General features: G+C 40.7%; 1 long non-coding RNA gene across 1 annotated transcript in view; it reads left to right on the plus strand.

Moving 5' to 3' along the window:
• Positions 1-1,324: 1,324 nt before the first annotated feature.
• LOC105493166 (uncharacterized) overlaps positions 1,325-13,361 on the plus strand; it is an 88,122-nt gene continuing 76,085 nt past the window's right edge. Inside the window, exon 1 of the long non-coding RNA XR_011609809.1 lies at positions 1,325-2,688. This is a non-coding gene — a long non-coding RNA (uncharacterized lncRNA). The remainder of the gene's footprint in view (positions 2,689-13,361) is intronic.

Below are 13,361 nucleotides of genomic sequence, written 5' to 3' on the forward strand. Positions count from 1 at the left end.
CTTAAAACACAGACCCTCCCTCCTGCTCTAGGATTGGTGCACTATTAGATAACCCTGGATCAAAAAGAAAATATTCCTTGTACTTTCTTTGCTCTGTTTAATAAAGCAAGAAACTGTTGCATATTTTAGATTTTCATCCACACTCTTCACTTAAAGTATAAAAGTATTGGCATGAAAAAGTGTCAGCTCTGGAAAACATGTCTATGTGGGACACCTCATTCCCCAGCAATGTCAGCTAAATGATGTGCTGCTATAAGAAGCAATGATGCATGACATCAAAGAGAGTTGGACCCACCACATTTCATCACAGTTTCTCTGGCATTCCAGAAGACCTCCTTGTTCTGTTTTTTTAAACACTGCTGCAAGAACTGAATCAAATATCCGGACCTTCCCCTGACAATTGAATTGATAATATTTTGATTTTTGAATTTCCATTAGAAATAATGCATGGCTACATGGCAAGGGAAAAGAAAGTAATAATGTGAAAAGCTTAGATACACCATGACATTATCATTTTATATAAATGTACTTACATTTTAAAATAGATAGTAATGAGTCATTAGAGGAAAGATACTGTATCTTTGTATTACAGTGCTACTGAGCTTAATGCTGAATGTCTTTTCAGCAACCACAGATAGAAAGGGAGAGGGTAGGGTTGCTCTTCATTGACCTCTCAGCCATTATTCAGAACTATAGCCACATCATGCAAATATTTAATCAGTCCCTGAAAATTGTCAGCAAGAGGCAGTTAGAGGCAGCATTCTTCATTTATTACTGGCATTGCTATAACAGTACTCAAGAAAGATAGAAGGGCACGCTAATCCCCTGTCCTTCAGCTAGATAACTGAGAATTCTTACTCCATCAGCAAAATGTGTCTATCAAAATCAAGACATAAGGTCTCGAAGACCATTTCACTGAGAAAACATGAAATGGGGCTAAATGGTGGGCACACAGTCTTGAAATAAAAAGATACTTTTGATCCAGGGAGGGAGAAGAGATTGACCCCAAATGATCCTATGTCCAGGGAAGCCAATTTTTAACCCTCCAGTATTTAAATCATAACTTCCAGAAAAATTTTAATCTGAATTTCAGCAAAATTAACACTGATGGAATACTGAATTTGTATGGGAATGAAACTAATCTCGAAGATAATTATGTTTAAAAACCATTTTGAGAGAGAAATTATCACATGTTTGGCTGTACAGGGAAAGTATTTGCATTGACAAGTCAAATAAAAAGGAGGATGGGAACTAGTTGTCCTGGGAGAAGCAGGGCCAGGGCCTCTGAGCCCACTGGCCAGCAGAGCAGGCAGTGCCCTGGCAGGCCTGACTTCCTAAGAGTAGATCATCAGAAGTTAAGGGCCTCACATAACTAATTGGGAAGCCAGCCAGCCAGGATTAGTCCACATCTAAACATAGGCATCCTATCCAAGGTAGACTTCTGGAAGAGGCTCCAGAAAGGGCCAAACATGGCTTACAAAGAGCTTTTGTTGCCCACCTGGTTGTAAATGTCTTTTTTTCTGGTGTTGATGTAGCAGGGCTCCCAAACAGCACCCTCACAATGGTTTTTTCATACTGTCCAGGACACCTCCTTCAGGCAAACATGGAAAACATGAGGGTACTCCAAATAATTACAGAGGCTCTGTCCCCAGGGCCCCTCCTCATCATGGGCACCTTGCAGGGGTGGGCAACAGCACTGGATAACCCCTGTCAGGGAATGGAGGAGGAAGGCAGGGCTGTGCAAAAATGGAGTTTTGCAACCCAGAGATCCCTGTTGATCATAGATCCATAAATTCAGACACGTCACTTAAGAATAAAGTCAGAGCCAGTTGATGACTGTTGCCCCACAATAATTGTAAATAGTACTTCCTTACTCTAAAATATCCCCGTTTGGGTTCTGTATTAATACATGGGCACTCTATGACAAACACCATTTACAAAAAAAAAAACTTCTGATTTTTTTTTTAATGTTTGTTTGTAGAAACACAATATAGCCATAATATAGGCTCTGTTCAGTAAAGAATCAGTTCTGATAAATTGGCAATGAGAGGTAGAGTATTATAGAAATGTTGACTCTTTAAAAATTGCTATCTTAACTTTTTCATTTTTGTGTAGACAGTGGTGGTGGCAGCAGGATGGGTGGTATGTGTGCGTGTGGAGGAAATTATTAATACCTCTTAAAAGGCCTTTAGAAGGTCTTTTAAGTAAAGATGCCATACAACATAGTATTATTATAACTTGTTGGAATTGATTTAAAAGGCTTAACAAGCAATAATACAGACTCATTTGAAAAGTCTGTGAGCAGAAGAATGACCAGGGACACGGGTGGAGTGGGTAAACTTCTGAATGGCAGTCAGATCACCTCTTCTGTCTAGGAAGAACATAGAACTGATCTGCATGGGACAAAAAGCACTTGCATAATGAAACCAAAACCCAGTGGGAAAATCAGGACACCACAAGGAGCTCAAAGTTTTGTTTTGCTTTTGTTCTTTAAACAAGGGAGTGGCAGCTAGCCTGATGGAACATTTTTGTGTTAGAACATTGTGACAAGGGGGAGAAACCTTAATTTCTTTAATTCTTTACCGAGAACTCCTTGCTTTGTCTTTGAGAGTGGGTTAAGCTCATTGTCCTGCCAGGGATTATTGGAGAGAGTCAATGGTGGGAGCGTTAAGAGCCTGGAAGCAAAGTGTGAGTACTGTCCCTGGAAGCAGGGAGGTGGGATAAACCCTGGCTGCTTCAGGGTCTTGCTGTGATCTCTTTAACATCCACTGGTCATTCTGAAAATCACAGTCAGCATGGAAACCACTTCACAACACTCGTTTTATTTCCCCTTTTTTTGGTCCATTGCTGAAAAATGCATGAAAATCTTGTAAACTATAACGTAAGAGGGCCCCAAATCATGGTGATTTTGTACCTCTTCATTCAAGAGGTAAGAGTGAGCCCAAAAAGGGCAGCTCGAGAGTGGAAGGTGGGAGGCCCCATTTATTTTCTTGTAATAGCTCCAGCCTAAGTTGCCTTTTATCCACTTAGGCCCACATGATAAGTTCACTCTGGAAATCTCTTCAGCGTGGCTGCGTGCAGATGTAATCGGACCTGGTCTGGGTCGTCCTAATTGCAAACAGATTTCTCCCCCTCTGCGGCCATTCCTAAGCAGGCAGTGGTCAGAGCCTTGCCAGGCTTTTCTGGCATCTTCTTCCTGCTTTGTTTCCAAATCTGCATTTTTCTTTGAGAAAAGACGTATGAGAGATTGTAAACAGGATAATTATATGGCAATGTGATTTTCAATGCAGGCTTTCCTTGCAGATTATTTTGAATGTGTAGGGGTTTGTTTTGGTGTGTTTTTTTCCCTCTCTGCCTGTGAGTCAGGGAGATAAAATGTTGTTTTGAAAGTGCAGTATATGGATCCACTAGAAACCTCCTACGATGTTGTTTAGACAAATGGTGAAAGATTATTGGGGGAAGCAGCAAACAAAAAGGAAAAAAGGGAGGAAAGAGTAGGCGCACAGGTCTCTGGCATTCGGCTCCCATCACTGAGGGTGTGGGGTCTGTCCCTGCTCTCCATTCTAGAACAGCACGGAGAAGGAAGGAAAACTGTGCATAAATACAGCTACAAGTTCAGACTATTACTACAAAGCTATCGTTTCTGAAAGGACAGTGCTCTGGTTGAGGAGGTTGAATGTGATTATTTGAAAGAACACATCCTTCTGTGCTACCCCTATGCTTCATTAAATTTTCCACTGCAGTCTGTAAAATCAGATGGCCCTGAATCTAAAGATGGGACAGGGTAATGTTAAACATATGCTCATCCTTCAAGTCACATGCATAGACACAGCACATTTATTTATTTTTGGTGCATAAAATCATATAATTTGTGGCTATTTGAGGTAAGGGGTACATCAGGGCCCACACTCACGGCCACACAGGTTGCTTGGCACAGCTCCAAGCATGCGGAATATGGTGTGTAATTGCTGCCCCTGGAGCTCCACAGCAAGAGAGCCCCGGGACAGTACTGTTTCTCACTGACATTTTGTCTCCTGTGCCAGCATGCTTCCTCCAGTGGCACATACCAGGTAGTCAATCAGTTTTGTTGGATAAATTGCCAGTGTGCTTCCAGAAGATTGAACTTGTTAATAATCAAAGTATAGCCAGGTGTGGTTACATGTGCCTGTAGTCTCGGCTACTAGGGATGCCAAGGTGGGAGGATCCCTTGAGCCCAGTAGTTCAAGGCTGCAGTGAGCTTTGATTGTGCCACTGTACTCCACCCTGAGTGACAGAACAAGACAAAAGAAAGAAATAAAGATCAAAGTGCTGCTGTAAAACAAACTATTGATTCCTTCTCCCAATAGCTAGAGAAGCAGGGATAAAGAAAGCTCCATCCTGCTTTCAGGAAGCTACAGTTTCGGGGGAGGAACATGTTTATAGGAAGTATATGAACAGCACAGAGGGGTCACAGAAGGAAAGTCAGGAAAGCAAACTCTGCATTCTACAGTCCCAAATATCAAAGAAAACAATGCCCATGTCTGATCTGTGTCATTTCCCTCATTTTCACTGGGAGAGGGGAATGAAATATTGGAGCATAAGGATTACTCCAGATATATTAGAATCTATTCTAGTTTTGAATAATAGAAACTACCATAACCTCTTATGTCTCTCCTTCAAACATAACATATTCCCTTTCTCAAGAATTCTTCCTTCAGATATTGTGGAATGACTTCATGTTATAGTTAGGCAATCCTATGCTGATGCGTATTAGCTGTGTGACCTTGAAAACATTACTTATTATGGTGATTTGTTCCCTATAAAAAGGGAATAATATATATCAAATAACCATAAATGTCATTCCTTCTCCTCCATCTCCCACCTGGAGGTACACTTTGCAAGTTCAAGTTTTTGTAAATAGCCCACTTAACATGGAGAATGGTTAGTAAACATCAAGTGAGAACAAATGCCGCAAGGATTCTTAGATGGCTACTAGTTTACCTCTTAATCATCTTAAGCCTAAACAATAGCACTACTATTTCTCTTCCAAGACTTTCCTCAGGGAAAGAGATAGAAGGTATGGAGTGAGATTCAAAAACTTGAAATATCAATGGTATAACAGTATCTTTTCCAAATGAGAAGTGTCTCCAAATGAGAAGAATACTGTCTCCAGCAGTATTTTTTTTTTTTTTTTTTTGAGACGGAGTCTCGTTCTGTCGCCCAGGCTGGAGTGCTGTGGCCGGATCTCAGCTCACTGCAAGCTCCGCCTCCCGGGTTCCCGCCATTCTCCTGCCTCAGCCTCCTGAGTAGCTGGGACTACAGGCGCCCGCCACCTCGCGCGGCTAGTTTTTTGTATTTTTTTAGTAGAGACGGGGTTTCACCTTGTTAGCCAGGATGGTCTCGATCTCCTGACCTCGTGATCCGCCCGTCTCGGCCTCCCAAAGTGCTGGGATTACAGGCTTGAGCCACTGCGCCCAGCCTCCAGCAGTATTCTTTATGCACTCCATTCATAACATTAGTAAGGCAAATCTTTCACAGGTTATTTTAAAAATTCAATATATTAAATGTTTATTTTCTTCAGGACTCCTCTCACTATATCTTTATTTTAAAAGTTCTTGACTACTGTGTCTAATTTCACTTTAGAGGCAATTAAAGGCTTACTGAAAAAAAAACATTTCAGGAAAGTATATTTGAAAGAAACACATGAAAGATGGTCAGCAATCTCTTTATTAGTCCCACAGCTAGAACCGGTAAGAAAAATCAATGACATTTTAGTTGATTTCCAAGACTCATTTACAATTCAGTTGAACTTACAACTTTCTTCCTAGAACATTTTACTGATGGCTGCTAAATAAGAAATTTCATTTCTTGGTCTTCTGGTTATGCTATTAATTATCATCAATATGCACCTCCCCCCCATAAAACAGAGTAGGAAGAAAAATTAGAGCTTTATGTAATTAGATACTGGTTAACATACTGGCTCAGTAGCTTAGCTGTGGCTAATTCTACAGTTAACTCTAGATTATCCATCCATAGTTAATGCATAAGGCAGTAATCATATAGCATCCATGGGGTGCCATCTGCTTCAGTAGGTACTGACAAACAAAGATAAATAAGATCATAACCTCATAACCCACCTGGACATTTTTCTCACTACTGTATCCCAAGCACTGAGAAGAGCATTTAGTGTATTATAGATTTTCAATAAATGTTTGTTGAGTGAATAAATGACCACATAGATCTCTCTTTCCAGAAAACCACTGTCTAGGTGGGGAAACTGGTGTGTATACCATTAATTCAATGCTGCACTGCCTGTGGTGGCCTCCCTCAGCCCCTCATCATAGTCTCCAGACTTCCTTTCAACCACCTTATGAAGCTCTTTTTTGATTACAGAGTAAAGTGGAAAGAGATTCAAAGTAACAAAAATCCGGTTTTAATTTTTGGTTCCATTACTAGCTGTATGACTTTAGAAAAATTATTTGCCATATTTTATCTTTAGTGTTTGATGTATCAAATGAAGATACTAATACTTGCCATGTAGGGCAGCTTGATAAGAAAAAAACACCTAGAGGAGAAGAATTAAATGTCATTGTATAAAACCTCCAGTCCAGAGCTGGGCACAGTGGCGCCCACCTATAGTCCCAGCTACTTGGGAGGCTGAGGCAGGAGGATCTCTTGAGCCCAGGAGTTCAAGGCCAACCTAAGCAACATAGTGAAACCCTGTCTTTAAAAACAATAACAACTCAGCTCAGGGCTTGTTACATAGTAATCACTTAAGTAACTGTGAATTTCTTTTTGATCCCTCCTCTTCTTCCTTCCCGGCATCCTCCATCACACTGCATCAGCCTTGCCTCTGCATTACTGCCCTGCTAATCACTAAACCAGTGGTTGTCTAGCCTGGCTAATTTCAGAATCACCAGGGCCCAGCCCAGACCTACAGAATTAGCATCTCCTGAGGATGAATAGAAACCTATAGAAGGCTCACTCTCACTCCAGGTGATTCTGATAATAAATTGTGCCTGAGAACCTCTGCTCTCCATCAATGGGATGTTCCTTAGGGCAGTGGTTCTTATATTTTAGTGAGCATCAGAATCAGCTAGAGGGTTTGTGAAAACATAGATTGCTAGCCACACCCCCAGAGTTTCTGATTCACTAGATGTATTAGCCCATTCTCATGCTGCTAATAAAGACATACTGAAACCAGGTAATTTACAAAGGAAATTTATTACATGGTATCATGCAAGAGGGCATGTGCAGGGGAACTCCCCTTTATAAAACTGTCAGATCTCATGAGACTTATTCACTATCACGAGAACAACATGGGAAAAACCACCCCCATGATTCAATTACCTCCCACAGGTCCCTCCCATGGCACATGGGAATTATGGGAGCTATAATTCAAGATGAGATTTGAGTGGGGACACAGAAAAACCATATCAGTAGGTGTGCAGTAGAGCCTAAGCATCTACATTTCTAACAAGTTTCCAGGAGATGCTGATGCTGCTGGTCCAGGCACCACAGTTTTTGAGGTCTTGTTTAAGGTCTTGCTACTAAAGTGTGACGCACTGACCAGCAACATCACTGGGGAGCACCTTAAAAATGCAGGACCACGTGCCCCATCCCAGATTTACATTAAAGTTTGAGAACACAAATGTAAGGAAGAGCTTCACAAAGGAAGCTTTTAAAATGCAGATTCCTGGGCTTCATACACTAAAGATTGTGTATGAATAGAGTTTAGGAATCTGCATCTTAATAATCTCCCCCATGACATTCAGATGCACGAAATTCCTGAGCCAAGAAAAGCCACACCAAGAAAAGCACTGCTCAAGAGATTTGCAACAGCAGTTTGTTAGCTACAGAATCAATAAAGGTGCTTGCTACTGAGTATGCGACTTAGAGCCTAGCCAGACGTGCTAGCTGTCTTGCTATAGCAAGGGTCCTACCAACCAGGTAGACACACTGGACTTACTATATTTCTAGGTATCCATCAGAGATTGTGTGTGCTTCCCAGTAATCTAATCATGACCTATTAGAATAAGATAAGGATTGAAATGGATTCTTTTTGAAGACAGATGCCAAGTAGAAGAATGTCTAATATCATTACTTATACCCATTAGTCAAGGCTGTTTTGATTGTTAATTATAGAAACCCCCCTATCTAGCACACATACACAAAATGAAAAGTGGATTTTATAGAAATATATAAGGTATCTAATGAAATATAAGGTAAGTACAATTGGACAATGTCCTTTGATGATCCAGAATTGAGGTTCTTTTCTGTGGTTGATTGTATTTTCCCAAATTGGCTGCAACAATATTTTACATCCTACATACTCTTCCTGAACCTTGACATTCCCACACCGAGAGCTAGAATCTATGTCCCCTTCTCTTGAAACTATGTGGGCCTTTGTAAATGCCTCAAGAGGTAACAGGGTCTTGATGGAGAGTGGTAGGACACTTCCAAAGCTATATTGTAAAAGGTGATATGGCTTCCATCTGGCTCACTGTCTTAAAATTTGACCTTTTGGAACCTTGAGCATCCATATAAGAAGTCCGGCTGTCCTGAAGCTGTCCTGCTGCAGAGACTACTTGGACTGGCCATATGAAAACAGAGACACCCAAGGAATCTTAGTTGTTCCAGCCCCAGAACCTGACAAGGAAGGTACCCAGAACCTGGTAAGGAAGCCATTGAGATGACTCCAATGCTACCGTCCAATAGCAGCTACATGAGAGATTCCCAAGGAGAACCACCTGGCTGACTCCAGAACTATGAGAGATAATTATAACTGATTGATGCTGCTTTACACTACTATGCAGCAATAGCAACTGGAATACTTTTGTCTAGAGCCCTGTAATTTCTCCTCTCTGTTTCTCTCTGCTTGTCTACTTCATTTTCCTCTTTCTGTCCACAGACAAAGTTCATGCATTTGTCTGTGTATTGAGATCAGATAGCTGTTTGTCCACACCACGTGCCCTCCAGAAGATTTAATGTGCACAGGAATCATCTGGAAATTTTGCTAAAATTTAAAGTCTGATTCATTACTTTTGTGATGGGACCTGAGGGTCTGCATTTTAAACAAGTTCCTAGGTGATGTTGCTACTGGTCTGTGGACCACTAGATTGACCTTTTGCTATTTGCTTTCTCTCCCCTCCCCAATATTAAATTAAGGGAGGAGACCACCCCTCATATCACCTTACACCCAATTTCTGCCTCCAAAGAAAGAAGAAGTAAAAACTAAAAGGCAGAAATGAAATCCACAGACAGACAGCCCGGCACCGCACCCTGGGCCTGGTAGTTAAAGATCGACCCCTGACCTAATTGGTTATGTTATCTATAGATTACAGACATTGTATAGAAATGCACTGTGAAAATCCCTATCCTGTTTTGTTCTGATCTAATTACCGGTGCATGCAGCCCTCAGTCACGTACCCCCTGCTTGCTCAATCAATCACGACCCTCTCACATGCACCCCCTTAGAGTTGTGAGCCCTTAAAAGGGACAGGAATTGTTCACTTGGGGAGCTCAGCTCTTGAGACAGGAGTCTTGCCGATGCCCCCGGCCAAATAAACCCCTTCCTTCTTTAACTCAGTGTCTGAGGAGTTTTGTCTGCAGCTCGTCCTGCTACAAAATCATTTGAAAACAAGTTGCAGACCTTGTGATAGTTTACCACGAGATTCTCCAGTTTAACTCTCCCAAGATTTTCTATATAATCAGTATATTGTTATATATGCCACAAACTTATTTTTAAAAGCTTTATCTAAAATATAGTCCATATTTAAATTTCTTCATTTATCTCAACAATATCTTTCGAAGCAGTTTTTCCTTCCTTTGATCCAAGATGCAATCAAGATTAAGCACCTTTGATATCCTATAATCAGAATAGTTGCTCTATCTTTTCTTTATATGTCTTTTAAGAGACTAATATTCTTGGAGAGTCCAGACCAGTTTTCTAATAAAGTGTCACACAACCTGGATTTGACTGCTTCCTCATGAACAAACTCTAGTTACACATTTTGTCAAGAATTGGTGGCTTGTTATAATCACCAATTACGTAGTTTACATGGCAACACATCAGGAGACTCTGAATGTCAATTTGCCCCTTTTTTGGTGATGCTATGTTGGATCACTTAGTTGATAGTTGATGTCTTTCATGTTTCTTTTCCTTTTTTTTTTTGTTGTTTTTTTTTTAGACAGGGTTTTACTTGGTACCCCAGGCTAGAGTGCAGTGAGATGATCACAGCTCACCATAGCCTCCACCTCCTGGGCTCAAGCAATCCTCCCACTTCAGCCTCATGAGTAGCTGGGACTACAGGTGCATGCTACCATGCCTGGCTAATTTTTGTATTTTTTTGTAGAGACGAGGTTTCGCCATGTTGCCTAGTATAGTCTGGAACTCCTGAGCTCAAGTGATCCTCCCTCAGCCTCCTAAAGTGCTGGGATCTTTTTACAGTGCAAAGAAGTTTTTTAAAGAGAGGCCCCAGCTGTCTTCCCCTCTCATCTCATTGGCCAGATTGGATCACATGATCACCACTAACCCATTCACTGACAAAGGAGATCAGTGTCCTTTGACTAGCTTGGACCAATCATGATTCCATCCCTGGGGTGAGAATTTGTCAAGCTGTAGGAGAGCTGACTAATGAGGGGAGCTATTAGCCTAGAAGAATGGCTTTTGGGTAGACAATCAAGAGTGCCTGCCACATTTACCCAATATTACAGAGTGAGTTAGAGGACCAACTGCTCTCTGATTCCTATTCCAACATAGCATGCTGCCTCCTTAAGAGATTAAGGATTTATTGCTTATAAAATACTTTATAAGCCTCTTGTGAGAAATCCAATATTTATTTGCCCTATAAGATAAAAACAGGAATTTTTTTTTCTTGTTTTCTTTTCAGCTTTTCTCAGTCTATGATTCTTCACAGTGTTATAATGATACAGCTATTTATAGCCACTACCAAAAAAAAAAAACAAAAAACAAAAAAAACAAAAAAAAAAAAAAACAAAGTTTTTCTTTCCAAAATGGGCCAATAAGTTTTATACAGAATAAGTTTATGGGATGTAAATTGTATAAGTTTAAAGCATTTCTCACTCTATTATTCTTTCAAAACATTCCAGAGATGGAAAATCAAAAGGAGTTATAATTCCATCAGGACAAGAAGTCAAAATTGTGGATACTTTCATGAAGTTTATCAGGACAGTTAATAACTGTCATCCAGACCTTTCTCTTCTGCAGAATTGGTTGGATATTTGTAAAATGTAGTTGTCTTATGAGAATTCTGGCACTTTGAAATATCATTCCAGCTGGAAACTAGACATGAAAAATATCAAGGTGATTCCGAATCTCTGAAAATGTTTGGTTTAATTCTGAAAATTAAATGTAGTGCCCTAGGGCGGGGTACAAGGGCCATTGATTGTCCCAACTAAGTGATTCTTTTCTACTAGTTGTAGTAATCTATTGTTCTGTGCTGTCAGGCAATACTCTATATCTTGTGCTTTAAAGGGTTCAGAGACAGCTCTTTTACTACTAGCTTGCATAGGTCTAAAATTTTAGCATTTGAGTTTCTAAGTCCTCCTTCCCTATTCCCAGCAAGAAACTCCACCTACATCCAACCCCACCCTAACTGGGCCAAAGCTATTTCCCCTCCTGTTTATCTATGTAAGGGGGCCCACAGGCATCTCTGCATAGACCTAAGCCACCGGCACCCTCCACACATCTCTCAAGCATCAGCCAGTACTTTAGCAATGGAACTTTAGTTTCCATTGAGACTTAAGTGCACAGAGACCCAGATAGCCATGTGAAGAATGGGCTTTGGGTAGAGAGGAGAAGTGGAGGTGTGTAGGGAGAGGAAAAGGGAGGGAATATCGCAGGCAATCTTTACCTGCTTCACAATTTTGCCAAAACCAAGCTCCCATTTTTATAGCTCACCACCACTGTTTTCCACAACCACTGACCCTGACATTCACCAACCCTTTCTTTCTTTACTGTAACCTTGACTCCAGTAGAATGGTGCTTGTGGTTTATCTAACCTTGTGTCACCCTGAAACAAAAAAAACAGGAGATGGCCAAATACCACAGAGAACTGTGGGGTTATTTTTGTGTGAGGCCCAAACAGGATTTCTACATAGATTTGTCATCTCTCCCATACAATGAATGGGTTTTAAAAACGTGGAGAAATTTCTCAAAACTATTCCAACTATTTTGTTCTTTGGCATTTACCCACATACCCCAAGAGAGGTAGATATGAAAAAACAATATTTGACCATGTAGCTATAGTTACAGGCCACAGACAGCAAAGGGAACAGATTTTTTGCCCTGATTCTGTCTCCCTGGATAAACTCTGCTCACCACTTAAATCTAAGTGTTCCCTAGACTCGATAAGTGACAGGCAGTGGGAGAAGGTAAAGTCAAGTCTAAATTGAACATTGAATACAAAAGCACCTCCTTTCCAAGAAAAATTCCATTTTATGGTAAAATGATAAAAATGCCCCATTCTTTTGTTTAGATAAATTCCAGCCCTGTTTATGCTGATTTCTCCAGAGGGAGAAAGAGAGACTGTTTCTTTGAAAAGCGATTGACACAAAAAGACTCGGGTTCAATTTGGTTTTATCCTGAAGGTTTGAAGTAAAACAATTCTTTGTAAGAATTTATAAATAAGACATTCATTAATTAAGCTTCACAATATTGCTTTGAAGTGAATACTACTGAATTCATTTAACCAGTGATAAGATTCTGGCAGGGAAATTGAGCAATTAGACTTGTTCACTAACGCATTTAAAAGCCTAGAAAAAAAAATCCAGGAGTTCCCAATGCCTCATTCTCCATGTTGAATTACTCTTAGGTGTGGAATCAGATATTCACTGTTTAATTGCAGTAGGAAGGGAATTCTTCTGTGACCCAGACAGAATTGTCAGAATAACATAGACAAACTACTTGGAGTATCAGAATTTCCCATCTGAAATGGATATCCAATGCCTGTCACATCTAGAGGAGGCCTCTGAAGTCCATGAGTGCCGTCACCTCTTTCACAGAACTGAGCATCCGCCCTGACCCCTCTCCAGTTCTGAGGCAATCTCCATCCCCAAAGTCAATGCTGCTACTGAACATTTCTGATACTAACAATCCAAGAGCATCTGGAGTCTCAGAGCCTTTCCCTCACGGTCAGTGTAGTTATCCCTGATGTACCTCTGCCTGCGTTTGATTCCTCTTTCCACATCCCATCAACACCCACACACATTGACTCACTGTTGGTCCCCAAGTTCAGCCATTTTGTTGTTGTTGTTGCCACATCAAGTTATTTGGGTCTTGATTACAGTACTGTGTAATCATTATCTTCAACATTCCTTTACTTCCAGTTTATCTTCTGTCCATTTCAAAGATGTCTGCC

This window comes from Macaca nemestrina, chromosome 11 (genome assembly GCF_043159975.1).
Source record: "Macaca nemestrina isolate mMacNem1 chromosome 11, mMacNem.hap1, whole genome shotgun sequence".
In the NCBI taxonomy this organism is placed as follows: domain Eukaryota; kingdom Metazoa; phylum Chordata; class Mammalia; order Primates; family Cercopithecidae; genus Macaca; species Macaca nemestrina.